The sequence below is a fragment of the Cuculus canorus genome, chromosome 2, assembly GCF_017976375.1.
Source record: "Cuculus canorus isolate bCucCan1 chromosome 2, bCucCan1.pri, whole genome shotgun sequence".
In the NCBI taxonomy this organism is placed as follows: Eukaryota; Metazoa; Chordata; class Aves; order Cuculiformes; family Cuculidae; genus Cuculus; species Cuculus canorus.
In genome coordinates this window covers 30,952,873-30,975,554 of record NC_071402.1, presented here as the reverse complement: position 1 = coordinate 30,975,554, position 22,682 = coordinate 30,952,873, and the positions used below count along the sequence as shown (strand labels likewise).

At 43.1% G+C, this 22,682-nt stretch overlaps 1 protein-coding gene across 7 annotated transcripts in view; it reads right to left on the bottom strand.

Annotated features, from left to right (window-relative positions):
* PAG1 (phosphoprotein membrane anchor with glycosphingolipid microdomains 1) overlaps positions 1-11,321 on the bottom strand; it is a 119,042-nt gene extending 107,721 nt beyond the window's left edge. For 4 of the 7 annotated variants that reach the window (XM_054058585.1, XM_054058582.1, XM_054058586.1 and 1 more), the window contains exon 1: positions 10,817-11,321. The gene's annotated coding sequence lies outside the window, so the exon portion shown is untranslated. Of the gene's footprint in view, positions 1-7,592; positions 7,741-10,816 lie in introns of those variants that run through there. The other 3 variants (XM_054058583.1, XM_054058589.1, XM_054058592.1) reach the window with 2 other exon arrangements.
* Positions 11,322-22,682: the final 11,361 nt, after the last annotated feature.

Below are 22,682 nucleotides of genomic sequence, written 5' to 3'. Positions count from 1 at the left end.
TGTTAGGATGTCACTCTCATCACCATCAGTAGCAAATTCTTCAGCAATTTCTTCCTGATTCTCCCTCACACTCCAGCCTCTTGAACCAATGTACCTGGGTGGTAGCTTGAACAGCAGGTAAGAGAGCGTGGTGTAGGCACCAGTGCTCCTTTGCACCCTCGCCCTCTAATTAGTGTCCCTCTTCCACAGTTCTTCCTTACTTCTGCTCCCCCTGCACATCTGACCACCTAATTAACTCTCCCCCACCATGGCACAATCCCTAGAAGAAGACTTCAGGTCATCTTTCTCTGTGTACTCCTCCTACTTCGAAATCATCTTACTTGGACCTGAGTAACAACTCACTATAAGCACCATCCCATGCAAGGTTTTTCCACAGCACACTGCAGCAGTACTAGCCCTTTCATTCATCTCTGGAAATATCCTGCCTGAGGCAACTGAAGATTTTTCTTTCGCCATTTTTTTGGTTGCCACACCCCCCACGGTGGCTCACAGCCACGTGGCAACAAGCATATCCGAGCCTTTCTCTACTTCAGTCATTTCTGAATGATGAGGCTCTAATCCCTTTGGCTTCAGCTGCAGAATTCCCATTGACTGATAATGGATTTTCCACTGATGTAGATTCAGGCACTTCGACTACACCACTACGAATTAACAGAAGAGAGCTCTGTTAATCCTTTATAAGCAACCTTAATCTTTTGGTTTTTAGAAGGAGGAGTAAAGGCCCCATTTCCCCCAATATCAGCCAGAGTGTGATTATAATTTCAGATTTTTTTTCTTATTTTATTTGATCAAACACAGTATTTTTTTTTGGAAGACACAAATCCAGACACCACCAACACATGCACACCTCTGCCTGGTAAAAAAGGAAGCGTTTGACCTATGAACCCTAAAGCTGAAAGCTGGGATCAACACTCTGGGACTGAGAGTTACTCCATAGAAAGGGTTGCCATCTGGAAGCAGCAAACTGACAAAGCCTTTATAGCATTCACTTTTCAATTAAACAAGAGTAACATCTGAAACCTCACATTAAAATAACTAATATTTGTCACGGTTCTATCTCAATGATATGATTTCAATATTTCCTATACATTAGCAATAGTTACGGCTATCAAACTGCAAGCATTAGCACCTTTAAAGACTGTTACAAGAACCTGGCTAGTAACTCTGAAGCAATCAAGTCATCAGGAGGATGAAATGATCTTACGTTAGGACACTTTTTTCACTAATAGGAGATTCAGTTAAATCAACTGAAATAGACTTTATTAAGTCAGTGGGTAGGAGAATGGCTCTTTTTTTTTTTTGCAGGAAAGGAAATTCATCACTAAAAGCTTCAGTGTCTGGTAAACAGGAGCTCAATCACGCAAACCCTTGCTCAAATGAGCAACCATTGCTCACAAAGCCTTGCCCCATTGCAGTGAACAGTCTGAGCAAACATACTTGCCCACAGTAAAATCCTGAAAGATCGAGCCCAAATATCACAATTATAATTGGTACTGCACATCAAACAGCCTTTAATACAATGTCCTGTCCTGCAGTGCACTAAATGCAAACATTTAATTGATTTAGTAATTCATTGTAAGCACTGTTTTTATGCTAGGATGAGAAGAAGTCTAAAATACTGCAGCTAAGTGGTTCCTCTATAACACTGGAATGTTGCATGTCTCCATAGGACAATAAAACGTTTATCTTTTGTCATGCATTTCATTGCCACTGTTTAGTTGGGCGACCTTTTGGAAGGAGCACTGGAGGCTGATGTACACCTTCATTAAAGCAGCACCTCTTTCTTCTTTCCTTGCCTGTGAGAACAATGAGCGCAGGAGGGAAGAGGTGAGCAATCCATGGAGTAATAAAGAGATTTTGTTTCAGAGGGCTATCAATTATTTATGAGTAAATCCCCAGATGAACACATCTGAAGCTGAACAGTTTTTAATACGTTTCACTTCCGTACACATGGCACGACACAACCAGACGTGAACTAAATTGGATGTCTGACTATTCAAGGTGTCAAATAGTGAGTTGAATCTGGACTTTAGTAAATCACTATGTTTATTAAAGTACAGCAGTCTCCTAGGTTTGAAGTGCTCTCACAAAATTCCTCCAATGCTCAAAGAAATCAGTCTTTATAGTACTTCCCACTCATCAAGACCTAAGCAAAGAATAAGTTCATACCGAACAACTGCTATAACTATGGTGACACAGTTGTCTAAGTAGTCTAATACTCAAACTCTTATAACTATATTGTCCAGCTTTGAATGAAATTTCTTTTCACAAGGGAATGAAATTGACCTGAGCTTTTCCTACTAAGAAAACATATGACAAATCAAGTTATGGTCTTTTTCTCCAAAACAGGATTTATCCTTTAAAAAGCAAAACACTTGTCTTTAAAGTAAAATTGTTTTATAATTGTGCTTTTAAAAGAGAAGATCCAAAGACTCTTTCTGTCATATGGGAAATTCAAACATCATACATTGGTGGTCTTCCTGAAGTAGGGGCAGCGAAACTAGTTTTATTTCCAAGGCATACTTTCCACAACAAGTTGTTAAGCTATTTAAATATGCTGTCATTGAAAATAGTCATCCCACAAGTCTTGAAATGAAACCAAATTCACTGTCACATAGTGAACATCCAGATCTGCAGAACTGTTCTTTGAGCTCCTCTTTCCTATAGCTTCCAACCACCAAGAAACTGCCAAAGTCAACGCCACCGCCGCAGTCATACTTCAATGTCTATGTCTACAGCAGCCACCACAATGGCCCTGAGGCCACCTTGAACACCAAATTCAGGTACGCAGGAACCCAAGAACCAGGCTTTGGCACCGCCAGGATGTGCCCTGCTGAGCAAGCCTCCTAGGCAGGTTAGCAACTGACCAATAGTAGCACACCATGCACAGGCTGCCCCCAAGGTGGGCTGCCAGCCATCCCACTCTTGGAGGGGCTCTCTTGGTGCAGCCTGGGCTCAGCAACATGGCACTGAGTGGGGCCGTGGCCAAGTGGGAGCTGACAGAAGCCTCTGCGCACTCCCCTGCCTCGCAAAGCCTCATCCACAAGCTGCCTTCAAAAGGGACAAGCTGGGAAGTTCATCAAATAACACACTGTAAAACACGTGTGGGACAAGCACTTTCTACTGCTTTTGCAAAACAACCACACGAGAACAACTAGGCCTGGCACGCTCTCTGCCCCTTCCTGTTGAGGCCAGCACACAACACACCACTTCCATGCCGCCGGGAGCAAGCTCCACTCCCATCATAGCCTGGCTCGATTAAAATTCTCCAGTACTAAAAAAAAAGAAAAGCCACTTAGAAATCCATTTCAAATTTGTTTGCATTACTTTAGAGGGTTTGTTATGTATTTGGATGAAAGGAGCCCATTAAGTACAGCTATATTTACTTCATTACAGTGTGGCTCTTGAAGTTAGATGAAAAGATTTACTCTGGCCAAGTTTGTTTATTCATCAACATCAGCTAAGATATGCTTTCAAAGGCTCATCCTCATTGCATTTACATGAAAGCACACAGATATTTTTCCAAGGATTGTATCACATTCTGAGAGCTGGAAAAGGACAAAAGAAACTTCTGTGAGAATTATGAAATCAAGGATCAGCACAGGAACATCTCTTATGATTTTCAGTTATTTTTTGGGGAGGGGAGGGGGGAGACCCCACCCCTTCCCACCTGGAGTCATTCTTTCTCATCCTGCAGACATATCAAAAGCCACAAACTGTAAGTGGATGATCAGTCACCATGCTCCTATCCTAGATACAAGCAACTGGCACACTGCTTACCCAGGGACACCAGAAGCGAAAAGTGAACCCTACATGAAATACAACAGTTTAATCAAATATAGTCTCCCAAGTTCCTAATTTTTTTCATCCACACTTGTAACAAGAACAGCTGAACTTTTTCCACAGGTGGTGTTGAAGAGCTCTTTGTTATTGCAAGCAAAGCACTATACAGAACTGCAGGCCACCACCGACCAATCCCAGCTGTACAAGTCGTAGTTATCTCTGACAGGAACCCAAACATGACTTGGTATTTACATGTCTTTAATATCAAAGTTTTATCCCAAAGTTACGTAAATATTTAAATAACACTTATGGACAGTATCTTTCCTTGTGAGTTTACACTTTCCCACGGAAGACTTCCAGAGTGATTAACAATGCTGATCTTTATCCTTCACACTGAGTATTCATTCATTCTTTCTAAAACTATATATGACCCAAGAGGGCTGTAACAAGGCAGTATTTATCTGCCCTAATAATCTACTGCCACTGATTTAATTAAAACTCAGTTATATCACATCCACAAAATGAAAGACCACCTCCCATCACTCATCATCTTCACCCCACAGCTGTGCTTGGTGCACCTTTGCAGGAGCAACCTTTGGAGGTCCCACCACCCACAACTCACCCTCCCCTGCCCCGGCAACTGCAGGCACAGCATTGTAAAAAAACACCACCACGGAAGAAAAGCAGAACAAAACTGCAGAGAGGTTTGCAGCTTGGGACCTCAAGCCAGTCACTGAGCACTTGTGAGTTGGTATGTACCCCAGCTTATGAGCAGGGCAATGCTGCCTGTGCAGCACATGGGACTTTGGGGAGGTGAGTAGCCGGGGATAGGGCGAGTTGGATACGGCGAGTTGGATACGGCATACGTGCCCATGGGAGACCTACAAAGAAGCTGTGGCATGGCGCAGAAATTCAGAGCACGAGGGATACCAGAATACAGATGGGGGAATAGCAACCAAGGACATCTCGACCATCTTCAGGCTTCAGCTTGCTCATCTGTGTAGCAGGATTTTACAGGGCCTCCAAGAGCCCACACAAATGCACAGTGATTTCAAACTCTAGAATTTATTACTAGCAATATGATACAAATGACTGTGCACTGCTTGCCCTTCCCACATTTTAATCAATGTAAGCAATATCTGATGATAAAAATGTTTAGAAATAACATTTTCCCAAGGAAAAAGCCATCCTGAACTTTCCTCACCACAAGTTTTTTGGCATTGTTATATACAGTATAAGACCTGCAAGTGACAACATTCTTGGGATGTAGAGATGGGCAGCGAGCCTGCAATCTACAGGCTGTACAACCAGAGCCTTACCCCGCACATCTTCCCTGCCAGCACCATGCACTGCCCAGAACAACAGTTACCATTCACTCAGCAGACACTCAAACTTGGGAGGGGGCTTTCTTAACCCTAGTTTGGGAATCCACAGGTGAAGGCAAGTCTCAGAATGCTCTGCCCCTTAATCCCACCTAGGCTCCCTCCCAGCTGTAACATGCCAGCCCTCCTGCTGCAGCTCTGGGCCTGAGCTGCCCTTGCACGCCGCACCTGAAATCTGCTCCATTCTCAACCCCTAGAAGCAGAGCCATCACTATAGAAGCCTGGGTAATGTTATCTGAATTATTTATTGTTTCAATTAAGTGTTAAACAATGTTTTCAAGCCTTCTTGGTCTATTAATCTTAGTCTTACAGTATATTTTGCAGTTACAAATTATACGGTGCTGGAACTACTTTGAAAAAGCCCCTCTGCTCTCCATCCTCATTCTTACTGAAAGGTAAAAGACTGTCCTGTTCCATCCAGTGAACTCTACAGCACTTCACCATCAGCATCAATGAGCTGATAAACAGATTTAACTCCTTTGTGTGTCAATGAAGTCTGCACTGCCCCAGGGAAGAGTGTTCCTTAACTAAATGCCACTGCACAGCCCATAAGGAAAACCCTATTGCATTTCTTACGGATTCCTCAGACAGTGCTTCTCAAAATATAAATTAGCTCTTGGTTATTGACCATTTCTCATTTAGGACTTGAAATCCAGTTGCCACATTCTGATCAATATAACTTTAATAGTAGGATAAATTTAGAGCTTAAGTTATCTAGTAGCAGTCATTTGTATACAATACATGATCTAAGGCCACATTCACATTCAAATGCCTGGCGATGAGGCTTGTGAGGAGCACAGTGCCTTAAAATGCAATGAATTACCTGTTTTCTTCACTAAACAACATTTCATAAAAGAAGCTGAACAAAAGATAGGTGAGCTTGCCGAGTGGCACAACCCATAACCTTTACTCATATGAGCAATGTGTTGCCTTCAGATCAGCTTCTCATTTGAAAGTTGCAGATCCTCATTGCTGACCTGAATACTAATTTTATGTAAATAAAATCCTGTGTTGAAATACTGGTTAAAGATAAAATTGCTCTCGTACTTCAGGTCTGCAAGTTGTTGTGTATACTGCACTCACAATTCTTTTTCCAACAAGGGCAAAATGCACTCATGCTTTGCAGGAGACGCTCCACAGGCTGGAGAATTTGATCTTTATTAATCACTTTACCAGTGAGGGAAGGCACTTTTGCTATAATGAAGCTGAGCAGATCACATACAGGTATATTTATCAGGGCAAAACTTTTAAAGATGAAAAATAAGAAACCTTGTAATTCCTGCTTTTGTATTCTCTAAGAGAAACTAATACAAAACCAAAATACTTGCATTACCTACTGGTTACCTTTAGCAGTGCTTCCTTCTGCAAATTCTCTTAACAGACACTGCTCCAATCATCATTTAACTGAAACACAGACTTCAAGGAGACTAAGGAGGATTTGGTTCTGGTTTTGCAAAACACGCTTATTTTTGGGGTTTTTTTTTTAAATTTTAATTTAATAAAAGAACTCTGGATAAAAGTTATCGAGCACAGCTGCTAGGTTGGGGGGAAATATTTTCTGCCAAAATTTTATCTTTGCTCCTTCTTTCTTTCTGCATTTGGTGCTTAATGGCTCAGTATTATTCCAAAGGCCATTCCCTTTAGAAATGTAATCAACTCGAGTTGATTCAGCACCACAGATGATGTATTACTTTCCTTAAAACCAAATCTCTGAGGCACAGATTAGAAAGAAAGGTTAAAGAGCTCCTCCATTCAAAGAATTATAGTTCAGACACCTATACATCACTATGTTTGTTTATTTAGGTAATTGGGATCTGCTATCATTCAAGCTACACAACTTTTGCCATTTTCTTCTCTCCTCCCCAAGAAGGACTAAGGAAAAAAACGCTTTAAGAAACACACAGGGCAAATGATGTGTAGGGACTAATTTGTGCCCGCAGCTCTCTTCAAAACGCTTTGAAAAGCGGCCCCTGCTCTCCCCTGGTGATGCTTAAAGAGTTTTCAAGCCCGAGAGCAGATGCGACTGTGAAACAAACTGGAGTCTGTCACCATGTAATAAGATTGGAACGGAGCTGCAGCAGCGAAGGGGGTGCCCGGGAGCCGGGAGAAAGACGCACAACCATCCTGCCCGCCTCGCACCCTGCCCTGCACCTGCCACCGCTCCTGCCCAAGCAGAGGGCACAGAATCATAGAATACTTTAGGTTGGAAGGGACCTTAAAGCTCATCCAGTTCCAACCCCGCTGCCACGGGCAGGGACGCCCCCCGAGGGCCCGAGCGGCCGGACAGGGGCAGCCCCGCGCCGCGCCCCGCAGCCCTGCGGCAGCCCCGCAGCCCCCACACACAGACACACACACACACACACAGACACACGCAGCCCCTCTCCCAGCACACAGCCACGCCAACTTCGCGCCCCGCTCCCAACTCACCGGGAGGCGCGGTCCCCGCGGAGAGGCGCGCCCGGGGATGCCGCGTCCCGCGGAGCGCAGCCCGCAGGGGCCGGGCAGCGGCGGCGAGGGCGGAGCGGCGGCAAGTTGCGGCGCCTCTCTCTCTCCTCCCTCTCTTCTTCTCCTCCTTCCCCTCCTCCCTCCCTCTCTCCCCCCGCGGGAGGGTCAGGGGGAGGTGGCGGAGAGGGACGGAGCGCGGCCGCGGAGCGCGGAGCGGCACTGCGCATGTCCCCGCGCCGGGAGCCCCGCGATGCGGCGGCGCGGAGCCCGCTCCGATGCCCCTGCGCGACCCCCCGCACCGCACCGCGCCTTTGCGGAGCCTGTTCGCCACCCCCCCCCCTCCGCACCGCAGCGCCTCTTTGCGGAGCCTGCGCGCATCCCCACACCCCCCCGCACCGCACCTTTGCGGAGTCTGCGCTCATCCCCCGCGCATTGCAGCACCCCTTTGCGGAGCCTGCGCGTATCTCCCCCCCCGCGCACCGCAGCGCCCCTATGCGAACACTGAGCGCATCTTCCCTGCACCGCAGTGCGCCTTTGCGGACCCTGCGCGCATCCCCCGCGCACTGCAGCGCCCCTTTGCGGACCCTGCGCGCCCCCCGCACACCGCACCGCAGCGCGCCTTTGCGGAGCCTCCGCGCATCCCTCCCCGCGCACCGCATCCCCTTGCGCGGGGCACACGGAGGGGGTCCCGGGCGCCCCCAGCCGCGGGGAGCGCAGGGCTGGAGCGGGGCGGCTGCTGCCCATAGAGCCCTGTCTCCAGGCGGCTCGGGTCAACCTGGAAAAGAAGGAAAAAGGCAGTAATCCGGGCGTCCTATTATTCCCACGACCAGCACGCCGAGTGAGCACAACTATTGAAGACGGGTATTACGACAAAAGGGACCTCTGCGTAGTAATTGGTGGCTTTTTAATGTTGTTCCAAGGTCTTTAAGTGAAAGATAACCATATTTTACATGATGTAGGGAAGCTCAAGGACTTTGAGTGAAAAGCCCTGTAAGAGCAAAGGCAGGAAAGGCTGCAAAGGCAAAACGCCTGATTCAGACCTCTGGGGATTTTTTAGGGAAATTGCACAATTGCTCTTAAGTTTCCACGCAGATGTAAGGACTGACCTAACACCCAGTGAGTTTCTTACTTCTGAGAATGAGTTCAAACCCCGTACTCCATTCTGCAGTAACACATATGTCACATATGTGGCTGGCTCAGGGTTTGAGCCTGAATCTGCATTCAGTACTTACGGAATGATTTGCCTATGCAGGGAGGTGTTGGGGGAGTTGTTTGCTTGTTTGTTGTTTGTTTTTTTTTTAAATAATCCACATACAGCAGTGCCACCAGTATTTTCATCTTCACCTAATCTTTGGCAAGATTATAGCTCAGTTCATTATCTCCATGCACAACCATGTAATGAATCCTCAGAGCTGATCTTTTATTCACATTGTCTTACCAGCTCTTGGGTTTCACTGTTGATTTTCTTGTTGTTTTTATTCTTAACCTTCCTTAAGGTTTGTCCAACAACATCTGTCCTCCCTGTGCCACATAGTCCAGCCCACCTCAGTTTGTCCACATGGCTCCTGCCCCTACAACAAAATGTGAATTATTCTGCCGTGTAGCCTGCCAGCTCTTGTGATATCCAGCTGATGACTGTAATTTTACCAATCTGGTGTTGCTTTTCTTCTCTTCCCAACATGCCACTATACTAGCACATTGTAGCTGATCTAATAATGTTTTCTCACACTTTGTTCTCTGGTTTCCTTTGCTGGTCCTTCTTGCAGAGAGTTCCCATCAAATCCTTGCATTAACAACAAGCAGGCTTTGTGAAACCCCTGACATCTGCATCCAAATCCCACATGGTGACTCTGCAATGGACCCAACTGTTTCAATCACTTTAACTCTTTCCCCTCCAGTTGTGTTGATTTCTTGTTATCGTAGTCAATGAAGATTTGCAGATGTGGAACTGTTCTGCTCCATCTCTGTCCTCCCTCACTCTAGACCAGTGGTTCCTGGCAGGCCATTTGGTGCCTCTGTAGTATTTTCAGTTTAAAGTATGAAATCACATTCTGATTTCTAGGAAATTTTGAAGGCTAACAGCAGTGTATAGATCCAAAAATACTGGAAACCCATATTCTAACAGCTACTACCCTTCAGTTCTATTTTTTTGTCATAGTTTGATGTAATCATAAAACTGCAATTTTCCTTTAGTCTTCACAAGGATGAACAAAGCATGCCAATACACTGAAACTCACAGGAACTTTCCATCTCTTTACACCTACTGTAAATATTCCTGGTCTTCCAGATATTGTATTTATTTGGGTTTAATTATTTGAAAAACCTTCCAAAAAACGTAAGTTAAATCAAAACCATATACACGCTTTTGACTACAGTCACTACTTACAGTATAAAAAAGGTATTGCCATAACAATTTGTATTTTCATCTTATCCTGTACTCTTGTTCAAATGTAAACAAAGTCAAAAATATCTCCGAAGCAGAGGAGTGGTGCTCCTTTGCCTCTTCCTTTCTTCTCTCCTACCTCCTCTCCACTCTTTGCCCTCCAGCTCCAAATATAATTTGGTTTAATTTATCTTCCTCAATATTTAGGAAGAAAACAGCTATTAAATGTTTTACTTCTAAATCTAGAAGTGGGGTTTGCTCATTAACTAACATTTATTTGCAACCCTATTCAGCACACAGGCAAAGATCAGGGAGGAAAGGAGAGATGCAGAGAATGAAGGACGGGATGCAGCCTGTCATCTCTTGACAAAAGGGAAAGATTAAACATGGAGTCAAAAAGGAGGGGTATATGGTGGGCTGTAATTGCAATGGAGAACTGGCAGAGATGGAGGGAAACGATCCGGGTACATAAGAGGCAAAGATTAACTCATTCAAAAAGGCTAGCAAAAATCGAGCACTCGTAGACTTGATAAATTCTGCACCCCCCTCCAAGAATGAAACTATTCCCTCCTGTCATTCCTGTGACAGGTGCTCCCAAGGGCCCAATTGCTGCTAGAGCTCCATTATCTGAGGCATTGCACCAATACAGAAATGATGTGGTCCCTGCCACAAGGGCCTTACAGCGTAGCACGAACGAAAATACATCAAAGGAATGTAAAAAATGGCATAAGGACCCAGGAGAGGAAGGACGGCTGAAACCTCACAAGCCTGTTACACAACTTCACCATAATAATCATATGTAAATAATATAAAAATTATGTACCTTCACAGTAGAGATCCACCCTTCATCTCAGGAACTTCCGTTGCTTTTTTTTCCCATTCAAGAACCAGAAAAATCAAGCACCTAAATAGTCCCAAACGGCTCTTGTTTGTAGTAGTTAGGGCAGCAGGTTAGCACGGTAATAGCTGAAGCAAAAGGCGTATGAGCTTCTGGAGGTCACAACCTGTGACTTGTGTCATTTTGGGAGCAGCAGCAAGGAGCAGCTGGACACATACAGGCTTTGCTCTGGCCCTGGCTGCAGCAGCCCATCTCTGTCCCTTGTTCAGCTCCTGCGTTGCCCCGCGTTGGATCGACGCTGCTCTTTGTAAATGAGGTGGGTACAGAAGTTCATTTTTCAGCTGGATCAGTTCCCAGCCCGGGTCCTGGTGAAGGCATACAAATACCCTGGCTGCCTGGCTGGCCAGAGTGGGAAGGAGCGGCAGGGGCAGGAACAGAGGTGCAGCTGCTGGAGGCGTTGTACAAGCTGCTGGAGACGTTGTGCTCAAGATGGACAGGATTGGCCCCAGCTGTGCTTGTGCAAAGCATGTGGTTTCACTGAACTGCATTTTCAGATGTCTAAAATGGATTTAGACACCTTAAGTTTCAGTTTCATAGAATGGTATGCACTAAGGCAGCAGTTCACCTCCACCAAAATCAGGAGGTCTTGTTCCCAGGTGTGCCATCCCTTAATCTCTCTTTTATCAGCTATGCTGCCTGTGAATGAATGAAGCCCTTCACTCACCAGTGCTGTTGACTAACCAGAGAGACGTGTCTCAGAAAAAAACCAGCTGCCTAGTTTTCTCCAAGGTCAGTGAATCAAATCAGCTCACAGGCAAGTAAGCTCCAGAGCCACCAGCAGTGATGAGGCAGGGTCTTTGGTTGGGAAGAGGTCTGGGCTAGAGGAGAAAGAAGAGGAGAAGGAACAAGACTTCCCCCTTATGGCAAGAGCAAGCCAGTGGGCATGCCTTGGTCCTCATAGATACAGCTCTAGAGGTCAGTTTATGTATCTTAACCCAGGAATGTACAAACTCTACAGGAACGGACACAGCTCTGCAGTTTGCTGCAATCCCTAGATTCATTTCCTATTTTGTATAATATATAGTGTGGTCCTAGTTTCACATCTCTTATTCATGTAGAAATACTTGTTAAAGGAGTTTTATTAAGTAATTGGGGAAAAATCTGAATGCAGGGTTCTGCCTGCAGGGTTCTGCGGTTTGGAGAAACTGAAGAATCTTTTGAAGATACGTAGAGGTATATCCCCTAATTATAGTTTGTGTATAGTATAAACAAACCTGTTATAAAGAGAATGCAAATGTGAAGTTCTCATGAGTGATTAACATGGAGAAGTACTGTGGGGTTAAACAAACGCTTCCAGTGTCCCTCATCCAAGCCTTTTTGTGTGATTTAATGTGCTCTATTTGCCTTGTAACAGGGGAGAGGCTCGTCCTCACTCAGCTCCCTCACCCTGCATGCTGAAAAAAAAAAAGTTGAAGGGGCTGACGTGTTTCTGTCTTCACACCAGTCCTGCCTCACTCCTAGCTTCTCATCCACCCATTCTGCCTAGTGTGGACTTTGTCCTCACTTGACAGAGCGTATTATGACATTGCCCAGATCTACCCACAAAGATAAAAATTACCACTCTATACCTACATTGTTGGCCTGGTTTTCAAGAGCTGTGAGCATTCCTACTTCTTTAAGGAGCGAAAGTACCTGAGGGGTACCATCACCTTTGGAAATCAAACCATTAGGGGTAGGAAGGGGACTTTAAAGGAGGCACGGGGGTTGGTAAGAAAGCATTGCTTCCATTCAAGGAGCGTATTAATAAGAAGCTGCCACTGGCAAGGGAACAGGATAAATAATCTAACAGAACTTTCTTATAAGCCAAAAAAATCCTGTAAAAGCCTGGATGGCTACATGCTGTGTCTCTGAAATCAATGACAAATTGCATTATGGTTGAGGCATGTAAAATAGTTCTGTCAAAGGAATGGCTCCTATCACGGCAAATTTATTTGAGACAGTCATTGTTAGTTCTGCCTCCTGGTTAATGCTGAAGGCTTGTGGGCAAGTAAGCTGTCTTCTGATCTTCTGACCCAAGGGTTAGACCTAGGCTTTCTCCAAAGCAGAGAAATTCATTAAATGGAAAAAGTTATTCCTTGTGATGTCACTATCAGGGAAGACCACTTCCATGCTTCTCATCAAGAATGAAGGAGAGAAGGTCAAAGGAGCTGCTCTGTCTGCTGAGCAGCATCTGAACCCACAATCAACCTTAGCAAATGATGGATCTTCCCCATCATGGGTGGGCTCCAGGTGCCCAGATGTGGCTTCTGACTCACTTTGCCAGCCCTGAGTGCCTTGACTGGGCTGCACTTACTCTTCAGTAGCACAGCTATGGGGAAGAAAAGCAAGGTGCAACTGCTCAGCACTTTTCCGCACACAGCTTTCCACTCAGGAATGCTACTGTTATGAGACATTAGATTTTCTAGGCTCATCAATTCTGGTGACACAATCCAGCTATTTATTTTTAGAGGGAGTGAGCAGGTGTCCATGGCAGCATTTTAGCTGACAGTGCTGCAGTATCGCTCTTCAGGAACACTTGGTTGATCTTTGTATCTTGACTCATTACTGGAAAATATGATTATTTTTACCACTTTGCTTGTTTTTAGCTTGAGGAATGACCTGAATGAGACAAAGGAAAACACTTGCACCCTCAAACTGACTTCTATCCATCAGACTTTCAGCACACTGATGGGAAACTGGAGAAGTGGTACTAATGATTCATCTGCGGCATTGACTGTAGATGATTGTTAGGAAAGAGAACAAAAATAATAAATTAAAACTAATGACCATAACTGATTGAGAAAACAGTTTGGTTCAGAAAATCACATCAAAATCAATTTTTTTCCCACAAGTATTAGAAATCTGGATATGAATTATTCAGTTAGAAAATTGGTTGCTAGTGTTACAAATAACACCAATCTACATTCATACATTCATAGTTAAAAACTATTTTCATTAGTTCTTTTTTTTTTTGTATAACTACCTAAATAAATTTTTTAAGGCTGCTGTGACATAGTCCTCCATTGGTGTTTTAAACTGCTACTCAAGAACATTTAGGGTCATAATGTCCTTTTTCTAGGAGAAAAAATATACTGAGGTTGACCCAAACCCACCTAAGTGTAATTCCTGGGATGGCAAACTGATTTCTAATGACAGTCACAAGCATCATTCTTGAATCTACAAATGGCTTAGCCTATCTAAGCTCCCACTCTTTGTGTTAAAAATGTGGTAACTATGCAACTTCAGTTTGCTGCAGCAAAGTTCAGGACATATTGCTGGCTTTGGAGTATAAAGGCCCAGTTTCCCATTGCTAAATATGGACAGAAATGCTGCTGCATCGTGTGTAAAGAGGCTGAAGTGATCCTTAAAAAGACACCAACAAACCCCATCAAGAAATCCAAGCCATTACCACAAAGGAGCCCATTCTGAATGTCTAGCCTGACCACAGAGCAAGTATTTGGAAGCAAATCAAAACCTGCCCAAGGAACTGAGTAAAAAAGATTTTCCAAATTCACTAATGCTCATTTCAATTAGTAGCCCACCTGCCGAGTGTAATGAACCTGAACATATTGTGGCCATTATTGCTCAAAAGTAGGTTTTTGCCAAAAAAAAAAAAAAAAGACAAATTATTGAAAGGAACATCAGTACCATTGACACTCTGTCACACGTTGAGATAAAAGGTTGATTCTTGTGAAGGCTACAAAAATTCCATTGTCTTTAGGCTAAAAGTGATTAGTTATTACTCACAAAGACACCGGAAAAATACATAGAGCGGGAAGGAGAAGGCTAAATTCATAGTTCAGAGCAAGAGCGGTTGTTGTGCAGGAGGTGAATTACATTTCTCAAGGTGAAAACTGTCCTGCTCTGAGATCAGAAATCGGTGAATGATGCACTGCATCCCATTAGCACCCCAAATGGGAAAGTACAGGGTCTGTCTCCCTGGTTCATGGTCTGGGCAAGGGGCTCCGGCACAGGGAGTGTTGAGGTCCTAGGGGTTGGAAGGAGTCCAGGCCAACACTCAATTTGAGTGAGAAATGCTTCACCGAGGTATGACTTCTTTTCACAGCTGACTGCATTTAGGAAGAGGTTTGAAGGATTAAAGCCTAAAGTGGGTTACCTTTCCCACCTCCCCTACCAGGAAGATTGAGGTCATATTAAAGGTTCAGAGCTACATGGCACATTAAATGCCATCAGTGGGGTCAGGCTTGTGGCTGTCCATGTTACAAGAAGCGCCATCACAAGAACTACAGGTGGGGGACATGACCCCAGGATCGTCTGCTCCTTTGAAAGCAGCAGTACCTCAAGGGAGGTGAACTGAGCTAGTCTTGGTGCACAGCTGTGACAGCAAGGAGTCCAGCTCCCAGATAGTGCTTTACCTTTTACTCCTGTAATAGTTTTTCTTTCAGGTTTCTCCAGATGGCTTTGAGTTGTCAGGCAATTGGAAGAGAAGCCTGGGAGACATGAAAAAATGAATATATATGTATTTTGAACTTCACAAATGATTTTTATGGCTGTGTATATCTCCCCTTCCTGTTGGTATCTTGCAAATAAAAGAAGTATCTTACAAATAAGAAAAAAGGGTTTAAGAAATAACCTTGAAGTTAATTTTTATTACACACATTATAATTAATTGAAACTGAAGAAATGAATTTTGAGCTAAATGCATACTTCAGGTGCCCCAAGACAGGGATGTATTTAAAGTGAGAAGCAAACATAATCCATTACATAGAGAAAAATTACAGACAGAATAAAATTTAAAGAAGTCATTATTTGAAATGCAAAAATGTAATATATGTGTTTTAAAATAAGTTAGATGAAAGATTTTTCCACTTTCTTTTCCCACCTTTTCAAATCTTGTGGAAAGAAACATGCCTCAAGCAAACTCAGGAACTATTTCCTTTTTGATAAAAAGGCCTTTCTGTTTCAAAGGCTATCTGCTTGCTAATGCGGCAAAATGTATTTAAAATTCGTGAAGAGTAAAGCTTTTGATTTAGTACAGTGTTAATGATAGAAAAGATATGTAATCCTCAGTTTTCTGAAGTCTCTTTAAAATACTGGTAGATACTACCCTGTATCACTGTGCAACATTCACTCTCAAACAAATGTCTGTTACTTTATTTATTTTTTTTTTGTAAGAAGGAAAGTATAAAAGAAAGTAAGCCAAATGAATATCTTGGTTGGAAGCATCAACTCACTTCCAAGGGTCCTGTTAGAAAAGGGGCAGTTGTCCCATGTTGGCTGGAAAAATCCTGGGATGCAAACCCTTTTTTTGACATCTTCAGACACTATTTTTCTTCAAGCTGTAGGCTGCATAGCCCACCTCTGCCTTTGTGACCTTGCACACTCCATGGTGAGTTATCCTCTGGGATACTTCTTTGGGTTGCCAGGTGAGTGTTTTAACTCCAGTAATAGCTGATCTCCCCATGTCTAACTTATGTAGTAGGGTAGTAGAAGGAAATTTCATAAAAACTCATAAACCCAGGCAATCTGTTTGGCATCTGCTGTGGTTGTCACCCTCTATCTTATCTGCCTAACACCTCTCCTACGCAAGCAGATGAATTCCCATGCAGTGTTAGTCTGGACAGTGCCTGGAAATGGTGGGAGGTGGGTGACAGGAGCAAAACCCTTCCCTCCTTCACGTAGTTGGAGGTCCTAATTGCAATAATGGGGACTCACAAACAGACGCTTTCCTTCCGGCTGCAGCAAGCCACAGCTGTGCTAGTGCCACTACTTTTTTGACTTATAGCATTTATATCAATTACCACCAAGCATAATTTATAAAAATGCAGATTACTTTAAATATTGTTCTCAGTTCCTTTAACTGGAGACTAAATCTGAAAAGCTGATGAAGAAACAAAATGCAATTATCTTTGTATCCTTCAAGCTACAGTGTAACAGCTAAATTGCTGGCTTGTGTCCTTTTTTCTTTCACCAGATCCTTTTTCTTCCCTTCCACGTTGGATGTACTGTGTAACCATACCACAGAGATATTAATGCAATTACTGGGCAAGACAAATCAATGTGGGTTTTAAAGTGCCTGGGTGTTAGGTTCAATGCCCTCCTTTCTGGGCCAGCCCTTGTACAGCTGGTGCAGGGAAGCAGAAACATGCTCTCTAATAACCTCACCAAATGCCCAAAAGTACTGAAGCAACGCAGGAGATCATTTTACCATTACAGTGGTAGTGATATAGCAGTTATGCTGTCTGTCCGAGATGCTGCTATAATATAACATACTTCAGGAGTTGCTAACATAGCTTCAGAAAATGTTGCTCCACTTTTCATTGAGGCTGATACTATAAAATCAGAAGCAAATCCTTAAAGAGCTTAAGATAATAATCTGGTTCGGTTTAATTTATGAGAAGTCTTTCTTGTGTTTAAGAGAGTGATTAAGGATTTGCTCACACGTCTCTGTCTGCTGTCATTGAAGCTGAGTATTCCTTTGTCTTTGTTTTAGGGTGAGAAGTCCACGTATATAGATTGGTGCCGTGTTTCCAGACCTCGCTGTACACCACCTTGTTTGGTAGCTTCTGTTACCATGTGCACAGCTTGAGAAGCAGGAACGCGAAGAGCAGTGGTGCAAGGTGCCAAACACGCCTGTCCCGGGCTTTCACCACCTCCCTCTCGGGCTGGTAAATATTCCAACACTGCCTTCCCAAGAAACTGCCTTAGCAGAGAGCAAGGGCTATGGAAAAAGCTGGTGTTATTTTAACCTCAACAATTATATCCAAGTATATTCAACTGAGGCAGACTGTGCTGTGCACATGTAGCTGGCGTATTTCTACAGACACATGAGAGTGGTTTTAGTACAGTTGCTGTTTTGCATGAAGAAAGGAAAAAAAGGGCAGAGTGGGCGGGTGTCAAAACCCCAGAGTCTTCCTGTAACTTTCTTACAAAAAGAAGAAGAGCAGAAGAAGAAGGTCATAAAAGATTATGACATCTCTGGGGACACAGAGACTGCCCTTTGAGACCGTTTCCCGCGGGCCGTTTTAGTGGGAGCCTTCCATGTCAGCTCAATTCTTGTGTGTTCTCATTACACTTTCCCGATATTAAGTTTCCAAATTCCATTTTTTGAGTCACTTTTGTGTCATTTGCCATCTCAGGAAGAAAAGAGTAAAACATTACAATTTTATGGTGCTGAAACGCCAGAAGCATTTGGAGTGACTTTCACCAAGCCATCTTAAAAGTAGGTCAGTGGCTGTACATTTTGATGAGAACTGCAATGCTACAGCAGATACTGAGTTAATCATGATGTATATGATGAAAATACCCCCTAACCTCGCTGCAGGGGACAGTCTGAACATAAATATATCTTCACTAATCTTTCCTCAACTGATTGTTTCCAAAGGGAAAGGTCTCGTGACATTTTCTTTTTCATTAAATACCATGGGGCAAAATCTGTTCAGTTTGTTTGAACAGAGGCATCTAAATACAGATTTATCCTGTAAACTCTCAGGATGAGAGAGTAAAATTTCATGGAAACAGAATAATACATAATAAAACTTAGTTTAAATTGATCTATATCTGGAATTCCTTTTCCCAAAGTAAATCTGCAATTAGGTATACTCAGACAAAGGACAAACCTCTCATAGTGGTGGTTCAGCTAGTGCAATGTATAGATTTGGGTCTGTCCGGCTACGCAAAGTCACCATTAAAACCCCAGAGGAAAGCCCTGGCGTATTCTAACTTATTGAGTTTCCCTAGAGCAGTTATTCTCTGCTGTATTTAATTTCAGCCTTGGTTTATGCTTTTAAATAGCTATTTTTAAAATTCTGAAATCTCTTTATAGCTGGCAGGCAGAAAGCGTAGGCTACAGGCAGAGAAATGGGTAGGAAAAAGGAAGGAAGGAGAGAGAGCAACTCTGAAGTACGTCAGAATGAATGCAAGCATTACATTACATAATGTAAGATTTAAACTCTGTTTAAAAACAATAGTAAAACCCTTTTGGACAGAGCAAACACCAGAAGACAGCAGGGAGAAGTGTGCTAACAAGGCTTGCACATATTGCATGGAGGTGCTCTCACAACATTTCCAAATGAATTATAAACTCTTGGACTACCATGAGAAAAAAAAGATGAATTATGTGTCAATAACTAAAAATAGAAACAGACACATCCAAAGAACTACAGGCTGCTTAAAATAAGGACTGGTGGGGGAGATCTGGGACTGCATAAAGAATTCAGGTGGCCTCGTACATGATGGGTGAACACAAGCTTCTGGTGGGATGCGTGGCTTCAGAGGGCTAACAGGGGAGTTAAAGAAGCAGGAGGTGGACAGAAAGAAACAGGGCAGTGACAAACCCATTACTCAAATAATATCTAGGCTGTGGTGGCTGCATGCCAGAGAGGCTACAGAAGAATGGCAGCAGCATCCAGTGCTGTTGCTGGTGTTGTTGGGGCGGTTGGTGGAGCAGGCAGTGGTGAGGGCAGCAACAGTCTGATGGCCTTGAAAGATTTCATCCTAATGAGGAGGTGACTGTACTGGTGCAGTTTCTGTGCAGATCAGGAGACTCTGCTGAGAGGTAGAGACATGCATAATAGGACCAAAGTTGTTCTCCAGAACTTTTCTTTTGGTGAGAGAGATAAAAATATCTATTTAAAAAAAAAATCTAATTAGCTTATAAATGAGGAGATTCTGGAGTGATCTGTCACAGTCTATAAATAACATGCCTCAGAAAACAAAGTCCTAACAAAGGTTCAGTGGATAGAATCTGGAGCTGAGTAAGTTTGAGCTAAGAAAAGAAAATGTAGATCTTGACCAGTGAAACAACTTATGACAGGATGTGGTTAGCGTCTCTCTCACATTAAATCTTTAAATTAGGATTAGATTTCCTTCTTTGAAAAATGCTCTCATTGAGGCAGCAGAGAGGATTTCAGCACTGCCTCCCTGGGGTAAAGGGTAAAATCCTAGGGAGTTATACTGAAGCTTCAATGATGCACCCTGGATTTTAAATCTGTGACTCTAGAATAACAACCCTTGAGTAATATGTGATTAGAAGGGCTGAAAATGTGTATTAATTAACACTGAAAAACTAATCAAAGTGGGTTGGTAAATCAGGCAACCATAAAGGACAAACTATAGAAACAAGTTTCAGCACTAGGAAAATAGAGAGAGAGAGAAAAAAGTGTTTCCAGAGAGTAGCATTTCTTCTTCAAAACAGCCTCATGTAAGATGATTAATTTGTTGTAGGCTTTTTGTGGCTAATGCACACTTAAACGTTCCTAACTCATGCATAGGCACATAAATTGCAAAAGGTCTATGTAGTGTAGGGCTATGTAGGATTATAGAGTTGGCCATTAGGCTGTACATTTTGAGCACAGCCTCACACTGAAAGCAGAGATGGTAATTGGGTCCTCCTCCTGCACAGCAAAATTATTTGTCTGGGTGAAGGACGTCGGCTTCGGTGAGCCACAGCTGAATGGCTCCAGCTTTGCCCAACTGAGAAAGGCTGCCAATGAGCTTGGTATAGAAAAGTAAACCTTAGAAGCATGTAGATGCTTGTGAAAATCTCTCGGGTTTTCACCCCTAGTGTCTTAATGCATCTGGTTAATTGTCAAGTGCCAAGTCTACATTCATCAATTAAATGACAATCATTACAAACTGTCACACCCGTTGTCACAGAGGCAAAGGTTCCTTTCAACTCTAATAAATTAAATTAAATTTACTCAACCCCTGCAACCACAGACAGATTGGCTTTGTGTTGAGAGGCATTAGATTGATTGACACCTGTCTGGCTGACCAGTAATGGTTACCAGAATGAATAGCATCGGTCAATGGGGGTTTATGCATTGTGGGAGGGATTTTACATGTACAGTCACACCATCAGCTGATGGATGCAGCACCTGGGAGAAGCATCCAACCTGTCCTGTAGCATTACTGGCTTTATGTTAGAAAACACGAATCTTCTTGTGGAGCTCTGAACGTGGGACTAAATACGCGTAGATGTTATTACTGTTGCTCTTTCACCTATCTCTATTCAATGTATCAAGCAGGAAAAAATGCCTCCTTACAGAGCAGCAATTCTCTAAGAAAGTCTGCCTCGCATACAAGATTTTCTCTGCACTTCTTCTCAGTTAGCAAATCCTCCGGTGACCACCAACACTTACAGTTTACCTTTGTTACCAGGATGTGGATCTAGTTCATCTTCACCTTGTCTATATGTTTCTAAAAAGCCCTTTTTACAGGAAGAGCTGCCCATTCACCAGAGCTTCCTGTTTTTTAACAGTTTTATCAGATCACTGTCTGCAAGTGTTGTCACTGGTAATTCACCTTTGCTGAACCTCATCTGCATTGAACATGTTCTGAACAACTGTTGCAGACTTGCATTTAATATGAGGAAGCTGTATTGCCACACCAACTGCCATGTGATTTTATTCTGGCAGCAGACGGTTGCATGTGAAATACGGAGTTGGCTGGGACCAGTTCAGGATTGGTGCTGAAAACTTAACTTCACAGCTGGTGTTAAATCAAGGTGGTTTTATTTAAGACATTGAGTATTTTTCTACCTAAGGCTCTGGCACATGGGACTTCTGAGAAGATTGGGAAAAACCTGAAAGATGTGCACATCTTTTAAATTTACTGAACTATTTTAAAGATGCCCTTTGCTAACGTTGTGTAGCTGAATTACACAGCTGTGTCTGTTTCAAAATACAGTTAAACAGGCTGCAAATTTGCAAACATTTAAAATTGAGAGTAAATAACAATAGAACTTGATGGCTATGATTATATGCAAAGCACTATCCCAATAGTATAAGAAAGGCTTAATGTTCTGACTTGCTTTAATGAATTTAGGTACAAAAGATTTCAAAGTGATAGTAATCAAAAAAACTACTTTTGAAGAGGAATATACCAATAATTTCACCATGTAAATGTAAGCGATTGCCAGCTAAATACATTTAATGTTGAGTTTTCTTTGCTAGTTGTCATAGGATACCTCGTCCTGAGAAACGTTCAGTCAAATTTAATTGCAGCATTATCTTCTGGTCTCTGTTACTAGAATCTCTAGTCTAGAAGTAGCAGAGTTGCTTCTGTCTTCCTTCCTTCCTTTTAATGTTCTTGGTATGATTCTCATAGCAGAGACACAGGTGGTTGTAACCACAAACAACTTCAGTGAAGCAATAGAAGCAGTTTGCAGAGGCAGTTTCATCGGGGGTGGTGGCAGATGGGGGTGATGGCTGATAATCTTGCATTTGGGAACATGGTGCTTGTGGTTTTTCTCAACATTCTGAAGATAAGGGCTTTTTCTAATTTATTGCCCTTTCTCCTCTCAATCATTTGAGCACAGCAGATTTTAAGTGATTTGCTGCTGACTTCCCCATGTGCTGTAGACTGTTATATCCATCAGTAAGAGTGATTTGTATAGCAAAGCAAGTGGTGTTGGAGACCCGGTGGCCGTACCACATAAGAAGCTGTATTTTTACAGGATTTGCAGTATGACTGTGTAATGGCACCTGAAGTTTGCATCTTTCAGGGAGTGTTTCTGGACCAAGTCTGGTCAGCTCCTACGGTTTGAATGCCCATTTGTGGTTGGAGCACATTAGGTGTCCTCTATTTTGGTTTCATCTTGAAGGAGTTCATCTCATGTCCTCCAGGACCACTCTAGGATGAGAACTGAACCAGGAGGAACGCAATCAGAAGATTCACTTCTGAACTGAAATGGTAATGTAGATGTGTAGACACTATCATCATAAAATATCAGTCTTTCTAGTAAAGTTGCCGATATAGTTATTTTTAAAAGACCGAAAAAAATTAATTGCCTCCCAGGTCTAAAAAAAATCTACAGTTATGGAGATGAAGAGAGTACAATATTTGATCT